The sequence below is a fragment of the Pinus tabuliformis genome, chromosome 3_2 (assembly GCF_031772625.1).
Source record: "Pinus tabuliformis cultivar Carrire ecotype Pingquan chromosome 3_2, CPIR1, whole genome shotgun sequence".
Classification (NCBI taxonomy): domain Eukaryota; kingdom Viridiplantae; phylum Streptophyta; class Pinopsida; order Pinales; family Pinaceae; genus Pinus; species Pinus tabuliformis.
Window position 1 is genome coordinate 236,509,948 of NC_142302.1, and position 24,465 is coordinate 236,534,412.

Sequence of the window (24,465 nt, forward strand, 5' to 3'; positions counted from 1 at the left end):
CTGTGGATTCAAGAATACTGGATACCGAATAGTGAATTGCTTATAGGAAAACAACAAGTATGAGGGGAAACTCTATTTGCAACGATTCCACACTATTGAAACTAATAGAAGAGGCTCGAGCAACTCGTAGACAGGATGTGCTTGCATGGCTTCCACCTTTTGCATCACTTTCAACATCAACTCAGCCTACATCAGCTTCAACAAATACCAGTCCATACATGTCATTCCACATTTTTTTGGAGGTAAAACTTGAGGTAAAATAGCATAAGTTTCTGATTTATTAAAAGTTTAGAAGAATTTTCTGAACATCCATTGAGCATAATTTTTTTTAGCATTCATTCCACATCTTTACCACTTCCCATTTTTCAGAGACATAGAAGCTTTCAGTTTGGGGGAGTGTTACTTTCATTCATTTCTTTATTATGATCATGCCATCATCCATCGATCTCCTTATTCATTCTCAAAACCTCTCTTATTCCATGTTGTTTTACACCAAGCATAGATTTCAACCACAATTGTAGCAACCACCTCAATTTGTTTTCTAGTATTGCATGAGGGCATGCTAATTTTCTAGTTTAGGGGAGGAATTGCTACACATAATAGATGTTTTCTACTTTCTTTCTATTTTAAGGCATACAATTTCATTTTTATACAGTGCAGGAATTGGTTTGCATATATATTTAAAACTATGAACTGAATTCTTTTGATTTTTGGATAGCAAAGAGGTATCATTAAAATACACAAACCCAGAAAAGTTTAAGTTAAATTAGTTTGTAAAATTTCAGAAATCACGCACTATCACCTACAACTATTTTTCTTATATCTCATGCTCCGTGCATCAAAACGTTATGATTTTTGGAGCATTAATATAGTAGAAATCTTCTTGCCAAATTTCAACAAAATCTGGCTTGTAGTTTTTTTGGTTAATGAAGTTTGTCGTTACTTATATCATATTTTGCTGCAACTACATATACATATGGTTGAAAGTTAATGTGAAAATTTTATGCCTTCATCAACATTACTAAAATTGAATATTCATTATTTGAGGAAGAACTCATTTACTCAATCACTTTCGTGACTTGGGATGAACATTTCTTACATCTTGGTTAATACAGATGCTTTGGGGTTGCATGAGGACATGTAACCTATTCAGTTTGGGATATGTTGGGCTGCTAATTTGTTATTATTATTATTATCACTTTTTAGTGCCTATTTCACCCATTTCTACCATTCTTCATGACATCATTTATCATAATTTATCATATAATTCCATTTTATAATTATTTATGCTCTTATGGATAAATACACTATTTTTCTCATTTATTTTTAATAAATTGATGATTATTATGCATGATTTTACCAATGATGGTTTATTAATGGATTTGTTGTAACATCACTCATGATTTTAGCCTCCAAGATCTTTTCCAGATTGCAAATTTGATCTCCAACTCACATTTAAATATTCCAACTCAGAAATTCGCTGGAATAAGAAGTGACAGTTTTGCATGAGACGTTTCGGACAAATGAAGGAGAATATAGAAAATCCAAAACATGGGTTTTGTCAGAACGGACCACATTAGTATTTTAATGAGCAATTTTCCAAAATTTAGTCTGCATTAAGAGAAACAGGAGGTTCTTCAAAGACGATTTTCTTAGATTTGTTGTTGTGGCCGTTTTCCAAATTCTTCTAGTTGCAATACCAAATTCGACTTGTTCCTGCTGAATGTTGATGGAAATATTTTTTAGATATGATCTTGTTGATCAATTTTTTTTGTATAATCTAAATTTGTAATGGAAATTATTTTGTAATCAGTTTTGTTGTAACTTCTGTATTTTAATGAAAACAGAGATCAATAAGAAGGAGAATTAGAGGATAATTAGAGGATAATTGGGAGATAATTAGCAGATAGGAGACGGAAAATTCTTAGATATGATGTAGGAGAATAGATAAGAGATAAGAGATGAGAGGATGAACAATTGTTGAAATTGAGGCAAAGCCAAGAGCTTCATTATGTTGTGATTATTTCTCTCATATGCTTTAATGAAGAAGTTGTCCATTGAGTTCTACATCCATTATTTGTAATATGATCTGAGTTTCTTCTCAAGGCAGAATTGAGTCTTGGGCAGAAGGGCCCACTACCTTGGATGAGGTACTACCTTGAACATCTACAATAGTTTAGTTGTGTGTTTGTTTATTTGAATTTCAATTGTCATTCCTTAAAGTAGATTTCTTTTCTTTTAACTAATTTGTTGTTTGTTGCATTTTTCAGATTTGTTGTTTCCCACAACTTGTAGATTTCATTTGATTTGTTGCTCTAGATTAGCATTTGAATTTTGTTAAGTGCAATAGATTAAATTTCCAATTTAGCAATGTGAGATTTAATCTAGCAATGATTCAAGTTGTGTGATTAGAATAATTTTTTTTCCTATCATTTACTCTTCTTTTTAATTCTAGTTTTATTATTCAAGTCTTACATTTTATTTATTGATAAATGAGCTTGATAATAGAGAGCACAATCATATAGAACCAGTGTTAGTTGTTGGTATTGTTACGCATATATTTTACCAATTGCCTTGAAATAAAAATACGCTCCTCGGATTAATAATTAATGTCTAAGAGATTAGTTGTTTTATTCTTTTATTAAGCAATTAAATTTACCCAACACTTGCATCCGCCTTTTATTTTCATTTCGTTCGAGTTTCTACATGCTGGTGTCTAAGTCATGCTTGCAACTATGTTTTGGTTATGCTCAAAGTCTTCACTTCGTATGTGCTTGATGTGTTCACTATGTAAGCATCTGTCGCACTCACACATGGAGTCACATTCACTGTCGTGCAAGAGTCGTATCGATCAATGAACGAACAATCACGAGTGTCACGCTTGTAACTTACACCGTCGATTAGTCATGTTGAACATTTGTGTTTGGATGGTTTGAGTCATTTCGTCGTCGAGTCATGTTAGTGTGTGCTTGTATGATCACCTATGCATCTTTCGATCGTTCACACACTTAGTCATTTTGCAGAGGTTTTGATGACCAAGCTCTCCTTTGACAACTAGACCATCACTCTGCCATCAACTCAATCAACTGTTAGCCAGAATAGCGCAGAAGCTCCAAGCTAGTATTTCAAAGCTGCGCTACCCACAAGCAATCCAATCAACTCTCATGCTGGCCCCCTAGATAGTTGGACCCAGCAGTCACCCTAGGATTGACTCCCCTCAAAAATTGCACAGAGGACACTGACCTTACTCACTCAGCTGACTGAGGAAATTGCGCAGATAGGCTGAATGGTTGTCTCCCTCAGAATATTGCACAGCTTTCCCAGTCAGTCATCATGAAAGTCAACCCACTACTCATCTCAGAAATTGCGTAGTTTTCATGAGCAGGCCTTTGGCTGCCTAGTGGTTCGCTCAACTTAGAAATTTCACAGAGATGATTAGAAGGTCAGCCTCGCAGCCTCAGTGTTATTTTCCCTGTCAGTAGCTCCTAGTAGCAGACTGCTAGTTCCCTCCAGGAATTGCGCAGTTTATGTTGCTAGTGACTGAGCAGCCAACTACCAGTTCCCTCGGGGAATTACACAATGTTGGTTTCCAGTGACCCCAATAGCCAATTGCCAGTTCCCTCTGGTAATTGCACAGTTTTGGCTGCCAGTATCCCGGGCAGTTCCTCCCAAAAACTGCGCAATACCTACATGCTAACCCTCCTTACAGCTTGGCTTGGTTCCTCCAAAAAATTGTGCAAAATTTGGCCTTCCAGCCCCTATTTCCTGCTCATTTCAGAAACTGCGCAGATCCTGCTTACCTTTCCTTCTTGTAGCCCGGATTGTCCCTCCCAAAATTGGTGCAATTTTGTCTTCCAACCGAGCCAGATCTTGCAGACAGTCACTGTCGACTTGGACTATCCATCTCCATCAATTAGTGACTCTTGCACATTTTTCATCAGCAGTGCCCAGAGCCATCATCTTGCTTCACAACCCTACTGCCTCTCCCAGTGACTTGCAACCGAAACGATCATTTGTTATGGTAGACTAGAAGGTTTTGGATTTGATGTCGTCTCATCATGAGTGACTGCAGGTACATGTACACCAACAATAATGGCAAGATGATGAATGGGATGAATGAAGGGAGCACATGCAGAAGGACAGGTTCGCCAACGAATGAATGAATGATGCATGAAAAGAGATGTGCTCACCAATAGACGAATGGACAAACATGCACCTTCGTGAACAGATGAGCCTATTAAGCCTTCCAACATGCAAGCAAGGAGCATCATGCCAAAGCTTCATCAAGCGAAGCAAGGACCATCAAAGACTCCACACACTTAACCATGCGGAGGTAAAGCTGTGATACACCATGAAGACATCCATCACCCATCAACATTGTAGCTCAACATGCGTTCCAGCAACAACACAAATGTGCTAGCACTGTCATGTCGATTCATGTCATGAGTCATGTCGCCCACATCTCTACTATGGGCTATGTTTTCAATCAATGTGATGTAACGTGGAAGTCCAAGAGACCCACTTGTTGAACATAGAGTCATGTAAGTCAAAAAGTCATGGAAGTCAAATGGTCATGAGGGCAATTGAACAACCACAAGGGTCAATTTCACCCTTGGCTATAAATACCCCCTCATTTGTACATGCAAAGGAATTTTCACCTCAGCTCCTCCCACATAGCCAAGAGAGTCTGTAATCTTTTATTTGAGGAGTAAGTAGTGCCTCCAACACCCCACACTCGGGGTTAGTGATGTATGGTGTAATGATGTGTCTTGGAAATTTCATTTAATTCAGAAACCTGCTAATAGGCTAGCACATTTTCACACATGTATTGTAATTGTTGTAAGACTAATCTTTAACACTTGTGATGCATGTTTCTTTAACCTGTGTTCTAAATTAGAACTATTTCACTTGTTGTAATACATAATCTATTAATGGAAACATGTTGTATATGTTGTTAACACTGTCTCCCCCGTGTAGACTACTCTCCCAAACACCAGATAGACCTTTCACATAAAACTTGCTGTAACAATCATTGCACTCATTCAAAATCATCCATGAGTCTTGCATGTTATCTCACCTTGTGTGTTGTGACTATCGGATCTGTGTGGACTGCTCCTATGGAAGTTGTGCACATCGTGTTGTGTTGTGTGTTCCTAGTTGAGTTTGGACTTCATCCCAACCAACTTGGGACTCACTTCCACCCTCTCCATCTACAGTGAAAGAACCATTGACATAAGTGACACTTACACTCACTAGGCACGTGAACCTCACTTCTCGAAGACAACATAGACCACTCTCCTATGTTGAAAAGGAGGAGTTGATGCAAATCCTTAAGACAATGGAAATCAGGCCATCATACCATATCGGAATCTCACACCAAATGGTGTGACGTCTAATTGGGACTTCATATCAGGGTGATCCCTTGAAAGTTGGTGGGTCCAACATCGTCAACAGGTCCACACATGGCTTCTTCCTTATGAATGCTTCTTCAGGTGTCATATTATCAAGGATATTACGAGGGCTTCTATTTTGTATATAAACTATTGTTATAGCTGCTTCACCCCATAGAAAGTTTGGAAGATCTTCATCAAATATCATAGTTTGTATATATTCTTCAATTGTTCTATTTTTCCTTTCTTCCAGTCCATTTTGTTCGATATTCTAGGGAACAATGAGCTCCCTCTTAATACTTGCTTCTTTACAAGATGCAACCAATTTTTTTGAAGTGTACTCCCCACCATTCTCGGATCTCAAGCTATTTATATTTCTTTCAGTCAAGGTCTCCACTTAAAATCTAAACTCCTTGAACTTATCAAATACTTTGTCCTTTGTCTTAAGAAGGCAGAGCCATGTTTTTCTAGAGTGATCATAAATGAATGTCACATAGTAAATATGGCCTCCAAGTGATTTGTTAGACAAAAACCCACACACATCAGAATGAATGAGGTCTAATATTTCTTTAGACCTTGTAGCACTACTTGTAAAAGGATTCCTTGTATTCTTTGGCAAAACACATCCCTTACATACTCCTTCACTATCTTCCTTGATGTTAGGGATTCCATTTACCATTTTATTTAGAGAGGGAATGAACTTGTAGTGTATATGCTCAGATCTTCTATGCCATAGTTTGATAGGATTGATTTCGATGTGAACTAGGGCTTGGGGATATGGTGTTATAACTCTATATAGTCTTCCTTCACGAACTACAATAACATTTGCTTTTTTTAATGCTTGTATCCTTTCCCTAAACCAAGACTTTACCATCTACAAATGCAAACCGGTCTCCTTTATCTTCTAAATAAGAAATTGAAAGTAAATTATTTTTCAAACTTGGAAAAAGGAGTATATTATTGAGGTGTATCTTTGCTCCATTTTGTAGCTTCAATGATGTACATCCAAGACCCTTGAATGCATAACTATTGTTGTCTCCTAGCTCCATTGCATGAGATGATCGTTCCTTTAATAGAGTATGAAGTCTTCTGCTTTCTCCTATCACATATCTTGATTCTCCACTATCGATGATCCATGCATTCTCATCATCAAGAGTACTTGTAAGTTCAACCAATAACCCTTCGCTTTTGACTTTTTGAGATAAGTTGTAGATGATCCTTCCAATCCACGTTCTTGCAATTCTTATGATATTTAACCCCATATTCAATTAACTTGTCCTAGAGGGAGTAGCCTTCCTTTTCAAGCCAACAAAGTGATCTCCAACCTTTTTTTACCTTAGCTCTGATACCATGTTGAGAAATTAATGCTAGTAGTAATTAGGGATTGATTTCTCTTCTTGATAATTACTTGTGAATTATGTTGGATTCTTTTTCTTATTTATTATATTATGGTTCATCAAGAAATTACCAATTTATGTGTATATGAAGATCACAAGAACAAGACACACAAGATGTAGGTGGAAAGCTAAGGAAAAACCCATAAAGGGGAAAAACCAATCAAAACTATTCCTTTAGTAGATTCAAAGACAAGATGAGATAGTCCAAGTCTCTTTGACCTAGACACAAACTTTCCCCAATTAGCAGGTCATCCCTTCCTTCTTCTCCAAGCGATATTATTCCAACAACAACTTCGACATAGATTTTTGACCTTGCAACAACAGAATTTCAGCCCCCCAGCAACAAAATTCGACCCTAGTAGCAAAACATCGACCTGCAGCAGAATTCATAATTTCATCTCCAACAATAGCCCAGTAAATTTATACGTGTGAGAGAAAAATAGCCCAAAACTTCGATTTTTTCTTCTCTTGCAATATTCTTCCTTCTCTAGAAACTTCATACTTTTTCTGCCTCTATTTATTGTGTATTGAACTTGTTGAATGAGTGGTACAAATGGATCAAATTGCCTCTTTATATATTGCCTCTTATGTGGGTCGAATTGCCATAATGTAGGACAACTTTATCAGGATAGGGCCGACTTGGTGTGGAGGTGTCAAATGACCTATTTAACTCAAAAACAATTATTTTTACATGATACAAAAGCCCAAGAATGGTCTAATAAAATTGACAATGACTTTATTGGCTCAATATAAAACCTAGAAGCCTATAATGGAGGATTTGACCTAAAAAATGACAAAACAAGCATGAAACACATGATTTAACAAGTCATCTTATTAATAATAAAATTTATTTTGAAAAATAAATTACATTATACAATTATGAAGGCCGAACCTAGTTACATTCTTCAACATAACAAAGGGGGATATTGTTGAGCATATGTTGTCATTAATGTCAAATGTAGCTCAGGAAGATCCATGCCATGATTGGGAAACTGGAGATCAAGTAAGAAAGCTCAAGTGGAGTCATAAGTAGATCAAGTGGTAGGATGTAAAGAAGGACAAGAAGGATGAGAAGAACGAGAAGGCTTAGAAGACTAATATGGGCAACCCTTGATCATCGCTCCTAGTAATATGGGGCAATCAGGATAGTTCCCAAGAGATAAAAACCTATGATACCTCATAATAATTAACATTCAACAAAGGAACAAAGTATCCTCCACTTGAAACATATCACTAAGTCCAAGATTATGGGTGTAATACTTATGGGAGACTAGATTATGCAGGGAATGAGTTGCAAAATATTTTGCATAAGAATGCAAATTGACTATGGGTTATGCAATTTTCGGTGTTTGAAACATTCAAGTGAAATATAAGTAACATTGAAGTGAAAAGATATACGTGTTGAAATTGATTAAGTATTGGTGGTACAATTTGGAGGATGCTGAATTTTAAGTTCAATTTAAATGACTCGGGATTGTGGAAGTAAAGCTTGTGTGGAGGTAAGGGTATGTTCCACCACTTCACACAAGGTGGGGCCAAAAAGAAATATCAAAATGAATAATTATTTTTGAAAAGTGGTTCAATTATTTTGAGCTGAACATAAATAGTAAATAATAAATTTTATGGTGAATGAAGCAAAGAAGTGGGTAATAAATTATTATTTATCCTCACCTAGATATGTGGTAGGCTTAAATTGGTTGTAGTAGATAATTTGACAGATGACATGGAAAATGATGTAGACACGTGTGTCCCATACTAGGCTATGGGATATTGGGATACTGTAGTATTCAAGTGAACAACAATAGATTGATATGAGGTGCAAATTCCCAAAGTAAGAAGAAATTAGTCATTATATTTAGATAGCTAGGATCATTGTTAGTTAAAGTTATATCTTCCGAGATAACAAAGTACCAGGATGTCAAAACAAACATGTAATAAGAGCTATTTGGTATGAGCAATCTCAATGTGATGGGGAAGTTTCCATTAAGCAGAGATCTGACATGGCTGATGAAAAGAGCTAGTCAATTGGTCAGTACTAATATCGGGGCAATCAAGAAAGGTCACAGTTCCAACAATCTAAGTTTTGATGAGGACTTGATTGCATGAAATGGCCTCTCAGAGTTAAATGGAAAATCACGTAGGTCATAGTGATAGAATGGAAGAGAGTTAAAAGTGATATTTAAGCACTCAGATGAAAAATTCGCTAAGGGAAATCCAGGTGTATATAATGAAAGGTTTAGTATAAATGTGAATGAACGATAAGATAAAATGAGCAATAAAATAGTGGCCAACACCAAAAAAAGTAACAAAGGTGATATTTTTCATGGTTTTAGTAGGATACTATAGAGGATTTATTGAGGGATTCTAAAAAATAGCCCATCATATCACTCCATTACCAAAGAAATGTGTGAAATTTGAATGGTCTCACAAATGTGAAGAGGCCTTTCAAAATTTAAATAGGTTGTTAACAAGTGCACCTATATTGAATATCTATGATCCAAATAAAGAATTCATTGTGTCCACATATGCATGCGAGGGACTTGGAGGGGTTCTCACACAAAATGGGCATGTGATTTGTTATTAATCTAGGAAGATAAATGAGCATGAAAGGAACTATTCCAATTATGATTCGATATGGAAATAATTATACATGCCTTGAAAATGTGGAGGCATTACCTCATCGGAAAGAGGTTCGAATGACAAACTCAACATAATGGGTTGAAACATTTGTTTGGTTAGTCAAATTTAAATGCTAGACTAATTGGATGTGTGGAATTTTTTCCTTGTTATGAATATGAAATTATGCACACAAAAGGTAAGGAAGGTGGTTGATGCACTTAATAGAAGAGTGAATAAAATGCATTCTACAACCATAAGTATATATCATTTTTTTTTTAAATTAAAATTTTGGAGGTTGAAAATTCAGATCAACAATACATTGAGATAAAAAGCAATCTACATCATGGGATCATGCAACCAAAATAAAAGGACTACAAAATAGGAGAAGATGGAATCTTTTTGTACAAAGCCAAGAATTATGTGCCAAAATTGTAGGGGTTGATAAATTTAGTGTTGAATGAGATGCACAAGGTACCTTATGCTATACATTGAGGGGACCAAAAGACAATATCAACAAACAATAAACAATACTTTTGGCTAGGTATGAAGAATGAAGAAGTTGATTATATAACCAGGTGCTTCGAATGCCAAAAAGTTAAAACTAAACATAGGTACCCAATATAATTGCTACAACCAATACCCATTCCTAAGTGGAAATGGAAATCGTTTCCATCGATTTCATCACAAATTTTCCTAGTACTATGAGGCAACATGATTACATCATGGTTGTGGTGGATAACCTCACCAAGGTTTCCCACTTTATTCCAATGAAGTCAACACACAAGGAAACCAATGTTGCTAATATTTACATGAAGGAAATTACTAGGCTACATGGTGTGCCCAAGGAAATTATTTCAGATAGAGATCCCAAGTTTACGTTCAATTTTTGGATAGGCTTATTGAAGGTATTTAGAACTAATTTATTAAACACAACATACCATCGAAATTTAGATGGTCAAATAGAAAGAGTCAATCAAGTTATCGAATACATGTTGAGCCTATTTGAAGCCTTGTATGGTAGAAAATGCAACACACCAATGAGTTGGGACAATCTAGTTGACAATGCCATTGTTGGTCTAAACTTTCTTTGTGAAAGGGCAGAGCAAGTAATGAAAATTAAATAGAATTTGAAGGCTGCCCAAGATAGACAAACAATCTATGCAGATAAGAACAAGTTAAACAGGAAATTTAAAGTTGGCGATCATGTCTTCTTGAAAGTTAATGCAAAGAAAATTTGATTAAAATTGGGTAGTTGTGCAAAGTTGGAAACCAAATATTGTGGGTCATTTGAGATCCTAGAGAGGATTGATCTGGCTACATTTCTACCATGCATGCATATTCATAATTTGTTTCATATTTCATTAATTAAAAAATATGTTCCTAGTGCAAACATGTAATTGATTGGAATATGATTCAGGTGGAGCCCGAGAGAGACTTTCTATTCCAACCAGTGAAATTTTTGGACAAGAAATTCAAGGTGCTCTAGAATTAAGCCATCACCTTGGTAAAGGTGCAATGGATCCATATCAGTCTCGTAGATGTTACATGGGAGCATGAAGATGTAATGAGGGAAGAGTACCCTCATATTTTTGGATAATATTGTTATGTATATGTGTATATTTAATGCACCAAAGATGATGCATAGATAAGTGTTGTGGGGAAAAATGCCTATGCAGGACGATCCTATCCATCTAAGGTGTGACAGTGCCTTAGCAACAAACAGAGACAGCCATGCTGGTTTCTTCCTTTATGAAATGTGAAAGACGAGAGATAAATAGACTTACCGGTGTCTTCCGTTTGTCCTTCGATCCGGTCTCTCTTCTCTTTGGGAGTTCACAGCTACTTGCCTTCTCACTCGCCCAGCTTCAACAGGATCATGCAAGATCACAAGAGAACAACTACTTGCCTTCTTGCTTGTCTAGCTTCAACGGGTTCCTGCGAGATCACAAGAGAATAGCTACTTGCGACAAGAGAACAGCTACTTGCGACAAGAGAAGAACACTACACAAAGACAGATATTCACATTCATAACTAGTTTAGGATTAGAAATAAACTAAACATACTAATGCATTCATACATCAAAAATACATCAGCATATAGGAGAAACCAAGATAGCTTTATTGATGAATAACAAGGTTCAGGAAGAGATACAACCCAGAGGGCTCCAATCCAGCATCTCCTTCCCAGCAAATGGAATTCCTATCTTCACCCCTTTCAAAACATTAAGCACCCAATGATTCCAATCTCAAACCAACAACAATTCTTTGCAATAACAAAATTCCAGCCTCTAGATCTCATGGAGGAGAGATCCATATATAGATGTTTGGAGATAGGATGAGTCAGCTTGAGATCTGACTAGTGTCCTCTCCCTCTGTCAGTTCTTGAGTCCACTTGGAGGTTCTTGCTTCCACTTGGAGATTTGGAACCTCTTACTCATCACCAGTCGAATTCCCTGAGGCAAGTGTCATTTTGGAAGCTTCCTGGGTTTTGACACCTTGAGAAATGAGCCTGCCACATGTTCATTCTCGTTCAGCGCAGGTAGCCAGTGTTCCATTTGACATTCAACGCAGGTAGCCAGTGTTGGCTTTGACATTCAGCGCAAACAGCTAGTGTAGCCACTAAAATGATCCTGAATTGACTTTTTTTTGAGCAGTTTCAGGTGGAGAACTTCTGTGAATTTCTATGGTTTGTTAGCCTTGTTCCTCTAGGGGTAGGAACAACATGTTTAGGGACTTTGGATCCCTTAGATTATGGACATTTCATGCTCAATGCTGTAAGGCACACAAATGTCTATAACAGTTGCCCCCTAAAGTATGAGGCTGTTTATCGGGTGAAATGCTTTATCAGGGGGATCCGAAGTTCATCCAATGTTGGGAGGAGACCTGTAATAAGATACAATACAATACATTATTTTTCATACTGCTTTCATGATCTAGCTGAGGCGGGAATTCCCATGCTCAGCTTTATAAATTCATTTTTCTGTACATAGAACAGACAATCGTCTGATGGTAGACTGATAATTTTGATGAAATTATCATCCTTTGAGTAGGATGATTATCTGCTGCAATGATGTACATGTCAATGTCTTTATCTTTCCTGAATATATATCGCAGCCCGGATGGATGAAACTAGATCCGGGGTCTTCAAACTCGTTCGATCTTCACTCTAAGTACAAGTCGATCCATGTGAGAAATGTTCTGAAGTCGAACATGGAAAGACATCGCTTGATTACCGGTCAATGATGTAAACCGTTAACAAGCGCGAGAGGAATCACTGATAATGATAATGACCCTCAAGGTACTGCAGTACAATTCACGTGGTGTGGATAAAGGACTTGGCGTCGAACACCACACAAAATCTTTCGGTCGAAGGTCATTGATGTATACCTGTCGCCAGAAGTGAGAAAGTTGCCATTGAGGCATGCAAGCTTCAAAGTATTGAAGGGGTTGTTCCTAGATCAACTTCTTGGATAATGAGCTGATGTCGACAAGAAGCGATCCGTCAAAGGAGGGCCTTAATGAATCCCACATCAGAGACACGGAACAGAGCTAATGATTTTAATGGAGGTGAAAACGATCTGTGACATATGATTCAGGGTGGCGGTCATGAAAGGATGAAGGATAATGTATGGCAGTGGATGGGACACGGTTGACTTTTCTGAACGACTTCTCTTGAACATATGGCGACACTGATGCGATGGATTGGTAGCATTACCCCAAATATGGATGGTATGGCGAGACCATGGATGTGACCAGTGAATGAAACAACCCAACCCGATTGTGGCACGGAGGAAAAGTGTCATGTTTAAGAGCGACTTGCTACCATCAAAGTTTTCTTTAGTTTCTCCCAATTTTTCCCCTGTCATTGCTGACCAGTACCTCTTTATTTTTGTTAAGCTTGAGGAGGATAACATATGCTTGTTATATAACCTGCCCTTCGGGCAAGCCCATCGCTATGTTTTAACGAGCCTAGCGATAGTGAAACTCGTTCTCGTCTAAAGACAAGTTTGTCGCTATTTAATGATTTTAACGAGTCTAACGACAAGGATAACTCGGTCCTTTTCATCTTTAGAGAGTCTGAAAAGGTACATAAAGTTAACTCCAAAAGTCCTTTTTCGTCATCTAATCCCTTAAGTCCGAAAAAGTATAAAACAATACAGAAGGGATGAGTTTTCGATAGTTTTAACGAGCTGAATAAAACAAGCGCTTGATCTTTTTGTGCAATAATCCCTCAGGTCCAAAAAGATTAAAATCTAGAGGAGGGATAGCTCTTCCTGTCCCTTTAACAAGCTGGAAGGCCAAGGACTCGGCAATCTTTTCATATTTTACGAGTCAGTTGAAAAGAGCTTAAAGAAGACTCGTCTTTTGAGGAACAAGTGATAAACAGGGTCAGCAGCTGATTCCAGGTACAGGTTGGAATTTTCAAATCACGGCAGTGTCACAAGGATGGCTAGGTGAAATCACTCTTCGCAGCTGTTCCTCAAAATGGGTAAACAATCATATGGAGGTGAACGATCGGCCAAATGAAAAGTGGAGGTGACGGTGCAAACATGACCAAGGCTTTAATGGCTGATAAGGTTACATTCACAACGGTTATTTACCGGGATAGTTCATTTTTTAACGAGCTTAAACGCGGGTGGAAACATTTGCTCGATCTTATGTTTATTTTTTAACGAGCATGAACTATGTGCTAAAACTGCTCGGATCTTGCGTTTATTTTTTAACGAGCATGAACTGTGTGCTAAAACTGCTCGAATCTTGCGTTTATTTTTTAACGAGCATGAACTTTGTGCTAAAACTGCTCGATTACCCAGTCATAAGATAAGAGTGTCTCATTGAGATTCTATTTTTTATGGAGCTTCATCTCACAAAGCTTTGCCCCGCATCCTTTCTTTATGCAAGTTAGGAAACGGCTAACCCAAAAAACAGGTAAATAACCACTCTTTGCTTGCACTCCAAAAGGTTTGCATGCCCCCAGGCATAAAACAGAGTTTCAAGATTACCTCTACTTCTCTTCCGTCAAAACATTTGTTTTAACAAGAGAGGCTTACCTCTTTCAGGTTACCCAAAGATTGTCTCGTTTATCTTTCAAACAAAACACTTCCTCGGCAATATCTATCGAAATAGACAAAGGTGAGCGACGATGCCCGCCAACTCACATAACTTTGACAAAAGAATCTTATTCTAGAATAACCCTCTTCCTAGACGGACGGGGTACAGACTAGTCATATTCTCCCGCGGAAACCTACTCTATACCCAAAGTTTTCCTGCCGAAGCAGACCAGGACACATGCCCCCTGGGTTTTGGTCATATCCTCCCAGATTACTCGCGCTCATCAGGAGGACGGACCGTGGGTTGAGACACTTCTTGCGTGAACAGACCATTTAGGGATGGTATATGACTATTTGCGATGCGTGATCCGGGAAATGAAAGTTGGTCCACGAGCTTGACCACTCTTCCTTCATGCGGAAAACACATTACTCTAAAGAGTGAGGAGACAATAGCTCCCATGCAATATATATAGTCTCGTCCAAGGAGTAGGTTATAATCCAAGGGTCCTTGAACGACCATCACGTTCATTTGAACGGTCTTCCCTTTCAATGTTATGGGCACATTGGGGAGGATCCCTAAAGGTCGACTGGTTCCTTTATCAAAGCCTAATAGATTTCTCATTTCAAGCAAAAGCGCTGGCAAACCAAGCGCTTTCCAAGCAATAGAGGAAAGGATACTCACAGATGCCCCCTCATCAATGATAGTGCCAGCCATTACCATTCTGTATATTTGAACGATAATTCTGAATGGTATGCTTGCTGGCAACCGGGGTCTGCCTAGTTGGTTCCAGTAGAACGAGACAACTAGGTTGCTTGGTGGTGGGACCGAATAGATGGACGGATATCGCTTTGACGAACTTCCCTCCTGCGATAAAGGAATGGGGGCATTGCCCCCTTGTTGTTCATCAGAATCAGTGTTGATGAAGAGAATTTGGACGGTGTCGTCTTTATTCTCCTCTGTGATGGTATCATTCGAAGATAGAGCCTCTGAAGGCAAAACCGGGTCAACTGCCGTCTCAACCTTTTGACTTTCGTGAGGCATGGATCCAGATGGTTCATCTTCAATGATAGGTGCTTCGGCTGACCACCTGGGCGGGCCAGCCGGGTTCTCAACTAGTGAAGGACTTGGCAGGAATTTTTGATATCCAGGAGGAAGTTGCACTGGTAAAACCGGGCGATCTTCCAAAACTCTTTTAGCCTCATCTAAAAAGGGACAACGGTGGATGGCATGGTCGCCTTCACACAGTTTACAGGGAAATCTAGCTTTCCCTCTCTGTCCTGGGACTTCACTTTCACTAGTCGACGGTGAGCAGTCAACATGGCTATCAGAGGTTGATGCTACCGAATTGTGCGAACGGGGAGACCAGTCCCTTAGTATCCGAGGGATGCAGGGAAAATCTCTGTGGAAGTGGTCTCCCTTGCATATGACACATGGCGATTTAGGCCTGGTCAGTGCTGTGTGTGGATTTTTGTCAGACGACTCTTGTTTGCCCCCAGTCGCTTTTGGCTCCTTCTTCTTCTTCTCTTTCTTCTTCTTTTCCTTCTTCTCCTTAGGAACTTGGTTTTTTGTTTTACCAGTTCCGTCAAGCGAAGAGGAAGGAGGAGAGGAAGAGTTAGATGAAGTAGAAGGCTGGTTGGCAACCCTGGTCTGGTCTAACTGTTGACTCGATTGTTCAGGAATAGTGGTGGTTTGAACGACATTGGTTGAAAAGCGCCAGACCGGCAGGCCAATTGTCAGTCCTGGAAGCGACAATGTGGCCATATGGGGCGCACCAACATCTCCCCAAGAGGAGAAGGGACTAGGATTTCCACCAAGGGGAATTCCTTGGTTGGTGTGCTCCATTTTTCAACCTAAAGATCAACGCAGGAATAAAGGGTGATTGTTCCGTTTAAAATAAATTTTAACGACGCTTAGACACAACTTGCTTTTTCAGTTTTAAAGAGTCGAGAAAAAGCTAAAGATGACTCTAGTCTCCTTCGATGTTTTAACGAGCCCGAAGTGACAAATGCTCGGATGGACTTTTTCTGTTATAGAGTCTGAAAAAGGCCAAAAGGAACTGCTCTGGAGTTCTAGGCAGAGGGTGTGCCAAACTTTTCGCAAAACCGCAGAATACTTTTTAGGGTACGGGCGATCGAACTTCCTGAATGCTGTGTTCAGTGCATTGCGATCAGTAGGGCGGCCGACACGGCTTCCTAAGGATAAAGGTTTTATGCCTATAAGGGTCTCCCAATATATACGCGACGGTACGTGGGAGCACAATCCGTACTGGCGCTATCATCCCTCAGGAGGAATCACCCACCATCCACGAGATCAACAGTCACCAGGCTTTACGACGCCGGAACACGTCTCTAGCCTAGACCTCTATGTTGTGTGTTATGTTGCAAAGCGTTGTTAAGTTCATTCAATTTATTTTAGGTTGATCTTTTTAGAAGTTTGCCTTTCAAGGTTCACCACGAGATGTATGATACAATTCCTAAATGCATTCTAAAGATGATAAGCAAGCTTTATATCTTTTCAACTTTGAAAATCCTAGCTACTAAGGGAAAAGAAAGACACCATCTTTTCTCAAAGAGCAATCAGCACACTCTAATGCACTTTTCCTAAATCAGACATGCAAACTATCAATATACAAATGCACAATGCAAGTGTTTGTTTTCCGCTTTCTTAGTATTGATGCCTACAAAGAAAGATTTTTGTACAACTTTGAATTTGCTTTTAAATGACAAATACAAACAAGTTTACTTTTTCGAAATCAGAGAGGGTAGAAGAGATTACAACACTTAACAATTTTCGAAATGAATACTTGTTTTGACACTTAAAAGAGACAAACTCAAACCAAATGCAAAAGTAAATGTATAATCAACTGCAAACAGCCAATGAACTCTCTCCTAAGATCACAATCAACAGATCTGAATCAAGGGCTACAGGATGATTATTTCACTCATGCAAAGGAAAACTGTAAATGACGCCACAAACACATAAAAACACTTACAGTCTTTTTGTACAAAAGGAGGCGGAATCTAAGCAGAGAAAAGGAGTTATCAGACTGGTACCTATGCTAGTTACAGGCTGCAAAAATCAGAGATCAAAACAAGGCAAAACAAAGCAGAGAACCCCAGATGCACAAGGACAAACTGGTTCAGCGCAACCTCAACACAGGGGTTTTGACATTCAGCACAGGTAGCCTTCACGGGACCTGCGTTGAAATGCAGAATCCCTTCACTGGGTCTGCGCTGAAGGAGAAACTCTCGTTTCTCACTGGTTCTGGGTCACAGATTGCTATTTAATTCACTGTTTTTGGCCAAATAAAAGCAACAAGCAAGGTGTAATAAAAGGGATGCTTTGAAGGGGTACTAAGATCTATCACAAAGGATCATCAAATCATTTGTGAGTCCATTGTTCAGATCATAGACAAGTCCAGTGATTGGATCAAAGCAGCAACTGTCTACTTTGCATCTGGGAATAACAGACGCAGTTCGATTGTTGATGTCAAGTCTATGAAACAAACAATGATAGAAACACAAATAAAATGACTAAACAAATTTCCCCAGCGGAGTCGCCAATTTGTTGTGGGGAAAAATGCCTATGCAGGACGATCCTATCCACCTAAGGTGTGACAGTGCCTTAGCAACAAACAGAGACAGCCATGCTGGTTTCTTCCTTTATGAAATGTGAAAGAAGAGAGATAAATAGACTTACCGGTGTCTTCCGTTTGTCCTTCGATCTGGTCTCGCTTCTCTTTGGGAGTTCACAGCTACTTGCCTTCTCACTCGCCCAGCTTCAACAGGTTCATGCAAGATCACAAGAGAACAGCTACTTGCCTTCTTGCTTGTCCAGCTTCAACGGGTTCCTGCGAGATCACAAGAGAACAGCTACTTACGACAAGAGAATATCTACTTGCGACAAGAGAAGAACACTACACAAAGATAGATATTCACATTCATAACTAGTTTAGGATTAGAAATAAACTAAACATACTAATGCATTCATACATGAAAAATACATCAGCATATAGGAGAAACCAAGATAGCTTTATTGATGAATAACAAGGTTCAGGAAGAGATACAACCTAGAGGGCTCCAATCCAGCATCTCCTTCCCAGCAAATGGAATTCCTATCTTCACCCCTTTCAAAGCATTAAGCACCCAATGATTCCAATCTCAAACCAACAGCAATTCTTTGCAATAACAAAATTCCAGCCTCTAGATCTCATGGAGGAGAGATCCATATATAGATGTTTGGAGATAGGATGAGTCAGCTTGAGATCTGACTAGTGTCCTCTCCCTCTGTCAGTTCTTGAGTCCACTTGGAGGTTCTTGCTTCCACTTGGAGATTTGGAACCTCTTACTCATCACCAGTCGAATTCCCTGAGGCAAGTGTCATTTTGGAAGCTTCCTGGGTTTTGACACCTTGAGAAATGAGCCTGCCACATGTTCATTCTCGTTCAGCGCAGGTAGCCAGTGTTCCCTTTGACATTCAACGCAGGTAGCCAGTGTTGGCTTTGACATTCAGCGCAAACAGCTAGTGTAGCCACTGAAATGATCCTGAATTGACTTGTTTTTGAGCAGTTTCAGGTGGAGAACTTCTGTGAATTGCTGTGGTTTGTTAGCCTTGTTCCTCTAGGGGTAGGAACAACATGTTTAGGGACTTTGGATCCCTTAGATTATGGACATTTCATGCTCAATGCTGTAAGGCACAAAAATGACTATAACAATATGGGGGACAAAAATGTGACACCCCTACTCGACCCATAGATTGTAAATAACATGTTCATGTGAAACTTATATTGGTGAGTCAAGGGATTCTTTTGGGGATAGTGTTTCCGTATGCATGTATGTTTTTATGTTGTGGGTCTAGTATACCCATATGCATATGTTTTTATATGTTTTGAGGCTAAAGATCCTAATGTTATAAATATGATATCCCATGCATAAGCACATTACGACTACAAAATGAGCTAGATGAAAAAGAGTATGGGGGACCAAGACTCTATGGGTATAAAAAAGGTATCATTTGATTTAATAATCATTAACATGAACATACTTATAACCAAATTCCATTAAGTGACTTTACAGAATTCCAAGTATCAGTGAAAATACATACACATAATGGAATGCCAAGTGTCAGTGAAAAGACATGCACATAAAAGGAAATATGTTGGTACTCTGAGATAGTTAGTCGAAGTTGGAGACCTAGGATAGCAGTAGTAACTCTTGGAGCCATAATACTCTGGACATCCCTCTCTATTTGATTTAGGAACCTTGGAGGTAGTGTAATAGCCCAATGGATTGTATGTGTTGAGAAGGGGGTGCACTACTTGGGTGTGGGATGATGGTAGATGTGAGCTTGGAGGTTAGAGGTTGTTAGGGTTTGATATGATGGAATGGACGATACTTGGAGATCACCCAAAAGAGTAGTAGGAACTCTTAGGGCTACAATATTATAAGAATATCCTCTCCAGTTGAGTTGGACACCTTGGAGGTAGTGGCACAACCTAAGGGATTGTAAGTGCAAAGAAGGGGTTGCACTACTTGGTTGTACGCTGATGAGGGATGTGAGCTTTTAGGTTGGAGGTTATCAAGGTTTGGTTTCTTTGCGAGTTGATTTATGGTATAGGACATGTACCTAGAATTGGGTGAGTTATTTCTTGATGGAGTTAAAGACTCAACCTGGGGGTAACTCATTGTTGAGAGAAAATGAACAATGTGCTCTATGTATAAGAAGAACACAGGATGTATATAGCTGGTTGGTGAAAATAAAATATAAAAGTTTATTTTTTGTTATTATTCTTTTTCCATTGCAATAATTCATGTTCATTTGTGAACTACATATGAACTGTAATTTAAGGTTGAAAATTTTGCAAATATATGTATGTGCATCAATTTTTGCATTTAATATACATCCATATATGCATAATGCCATGCACGAAATGAAATGATAAGGGAACTTCCTATAAAGTAGGTTACATGGTAAAAAGCATAGATATGTGCCCCTATTGGCAATTGAAGGCATTAATGGTATTAAAAAGAATAAAAATTTTAGTGTGGAGGATGTGGCATGAAAAACCTTCCATACATCCTTTGGAATGGTTAAACATGGATGTTGTGTGGAGCACTAGTTTGTGTGGAGGATGTGTTATGAAAAACCTTCCACATGTCCTTGAGAATGGTTAAGTATGCATATTGTATGGAGGATGTGGTATGAAAAACCTTCCACATATTCTTGAGAATGGTTAATTATGGATGTGCAGGAAATGAAACTATGGAGGGATAAGGGAAATATGTGTAAAGTCGAAAGAGTCATGAGACCTTGTGTAACTCACGCATGATGTAGTTTTGATCATGCAACTGATATGGCAAGTGATGTGGCAAGGTGGGCCATATTGGTGCAAGTTATTAGGGTTCTTGAATAGCGTTAGGGTTGCTCTGATATCCAAAAGGGTCAAGATCTTAGTCACAACCCCTAGTCGCAAGGTGCTAAATTATATCACTTAATAGCTTTGGGTCTCAAGACTTTGGTCTCAATACATTGCCATATTGGCATGTAACGAGCAAGGAGGAAACTTGATCTATCAGATATCTGATAAGTTAATCAATGTATGGTCATGACGCAAGGTAAGAGGGGTATGAGTATGCCTACAAAGGGTTGGAGGCACTATTAGGTGGCTAGGGAATGTTAAAAGGTAACAACTTAAAAAAGTACATAGATTTCAGATATTCGGTCTGGCTAGCAAGTGGACCCAAGAGAGTGGACAATTGGTGGTATGATGTGGATGTCAATATGTAGAGGATTTATGTGCATAAGAAATATGCATGTAAGGAGGTGTGTAGGGACAATGTGTGTGCAATTTCTTTGCATATCAACAAATTAACTAAGTGTCAGATATAGATAAAAGAGTGCCAAAAAATATTTATGTAGAAATTATTAAAAAAAAAATTCTCCATGGGTGACCAATAAGAGGTCAAGGATATTACACTAAGGTTGAGATAGATGCATCCAATATCAAAATTGCTTACCTAGATAAATAACGAGTACAACGGATGGCACCTATGAATCTCGATAAATGGAAGTAGGTCCATAAGATGATCATTGAATCAATTTTCATGCTCAAATGATGTTAGACCTTAGATTACCACAAGTTCCTTGTGGATTTGAGGTATCAATGATATGATTGATTTCCAGTTGGTACATGATGACAATTTCATAGATGAAGGGAGGAGTATAGAAACTTTCTAAGGTGGAAGTGAGTTGTATTATTCTCACTTAAAATAACCAAGTGTTATTTGCAGGATAATTTTTGGAGAGGAATGATGAGTTTGGAGCAAGAAGGACATAAAAGACTTGGTTACAACAAAGATATTTTTGGTGTTTGGTCTACCCCCATGTAGTTTGTGGTGATTTGAAAACCACTTTGTAAGTGTAGGTTTGTGGTAAGCCAAAACCACTTGGTGTGATGGTTTGTGGTCATATTGATGTGTTGTTTTTGGTAAGAAGAAACCACATGATGACATGTTGAATTTTTTGAGAGGGAGGGAACATAGAAACATGGATTCTGGTAGAGTTTCTTGTTCCTTGGGAATGTGACGCAGGAGCATCGAGAGCACAGCTGAGGGTAAGCCAAGAAAACCCAGAGCATAATAGAGTGTAAAATGAAAAAACGAAAAGAACGGTTACATGTAAGCTGAGAAAACCCAAGAGGATGATGGTGGTGATGCAGGGGAAGTTTAAGGTACAAGTACGTGTATGAAGATATGATGGTTGAATGAGCCATTGTTATAGACATTTTTGGGCCTACAACCCCAATCGTATATGTCCACAAACCAAGGGCTTCTGAGTCCCTAAAAGTGTTGTTTCATGCCCTAAAGGAACAAGGTCAGCTGATTACATCATCTCCCAGAAGTTCTCCACAAAAAACTGCTCAGAACTGATCAAAACTGGACCATACAGGTTGCTCAGTGCTAAGGGTGTGATGCATCTCACCTGCCCAGTGTAAAAGGTGCGATGCATACTGGAAAGCCCTTTTGTACGGTGTGATGGGCGAGAATGGACAAATGACAGAGACAGTTTGAGGTGGATGATCATGGAATCTTCCATAAGCTTCTCCTGTGACACTTGCCTCTCTGAATTCGCCCAGGGATGAGTAAGAGATCATCAATCTCCAAGTGGAACCAAGAAATATCAGAGAGAAGACACTAATCAAAATCCCAGAAGCTGACTCACCTCCCTGCAATCATCTATATATGGATCCCTCATCCCAGAGATCCAGAGGCTGGAATTTTGTATCTTGTAAGGAAGTGTTGTTGGTTTCCTGGTGGAGTATCAAAGTGTTGGGTGATCTAAGCATTTCATGAGGTGAAGAAGGGCTTTCATGCTGGGAGAATGATGCTAGGTCAGATCGATGGGTTGTAATACTCTCTTCTAATCTTTACATCAATAAAGCTATTCAAGTTTTTCTCCACATTCTTGTATGTCTGATAGTATATGCATTTGTGTGGTCAATATATATCTGGTCCTATATTGCTTATGATTGTAGATCTCTGCACTTTGAAGGTATTATGTTGCTTTGACTTTACAAGTACTCTTTGAAGTGGAGTGGTCAAGGGAGAAGCGGCAAAGACCTGTCGGTGAGGAGAAGGAACAAGCAAAGAATTGAGCGAAAGATGGAGGTTGGTATTCTTTGATCCTCTCCTATCTACTTTTCATAAAGGAAAATGAAAGTAACTTTAATCTATTTGTTTCTAAGATAGCTATCCGTCTTAGTGGGACTAGCAGCTCTGCATAGACACTAGATTTCCCAATAACAAAATGGCGACTCCACTGGGGAGCGAATAGCTTGTTTTCTTGTTTATACTTGTTTGCTTTATAAACTTACAGACGGAGCCTGAAGTTAAGCCAGCTAGCCTTTGAACTGCATTTGCTATGCAAGTGCAAAGTAGATCAATGTTGCTTCAGTCTATCTCCGAGTTTTGTTTATAAACTGAACAATCGATTTGCAAACATCCTAATTGCCCTAGTGGTGGCTCTAGTAACCTCATTAGATCAGCCCCTGTGATTTCTATTTACTAACTATCATTAGCTCGGCCTAAATCCCTGAACTAAGCTGCAAACTGTGACCAAGAACCAAGTTGAAGTCTCATCCCTGGACCATCGCACTTTCTCCTCTTGGGAATCTAGATGCATCGCACCTCCCGTGTGCAGTAGGTGCACTATGTTGCACTTTCCCTGTGTTGCAGGTGTGCTGATCAGATAAGACCTCTTTTGCTTCCAGATTTTGGTTTCTTTGTTCACTCTCTTCAACTTTATTCAGGAGTTTTGCTGTCTATGATCAGTATACCATTATGGAAACTCCCTTCCTTTGCATGATTCCGCCTCCATAGTACAAAGAATTGTGAAAGTTTTTATGTATTATGCGCCATTTACAGTTCTCTTTTACAAAAAGTAGCGTAATCAAACTGTCATTTCTTGATTTGAAAGTGTCGGAATTGTCTTTTTCAGTCGAAGAAAAGAATCCTATTGTTCTTGATGGTTGATTATACTGATTACTCTTGTATTTGATCTAAATTAGTAGTTTTTCAAGTGTCGAAAGCAATTTTCAATTAAAAGTCACAAAGTGTCGTCATTATCTTCCTTTCGTTTTTGAAGAGAAATTTGTTAGTACTGTCACTTTGAAAAGATAATTCAGATTTTTACTCAACATTCTTTATGTCATTCACACATTAAGAAAGCGGAAAACAAATACATGCATGTGCATTTGCATTTAGACTGCTTGTTGGGTTGATTTAGGATAGTGCATCTAGTGTGTGCTCTCTGCTCTATGTTGAAAGAATATCATCTCTCTTTCTTTAGTAGCTAGGATTTTCATTGCAAAAAGAAGATTAAACGATTGTTTATCATCTTAGATTGCATTTTAGGAATTATATATCTACATCACGCGGTGAACCTGAAAGGAAAATTTCTTAAGAAAGATCAACTGTAAAATAAATTCAATGAACATAAAAACGCTTTGGA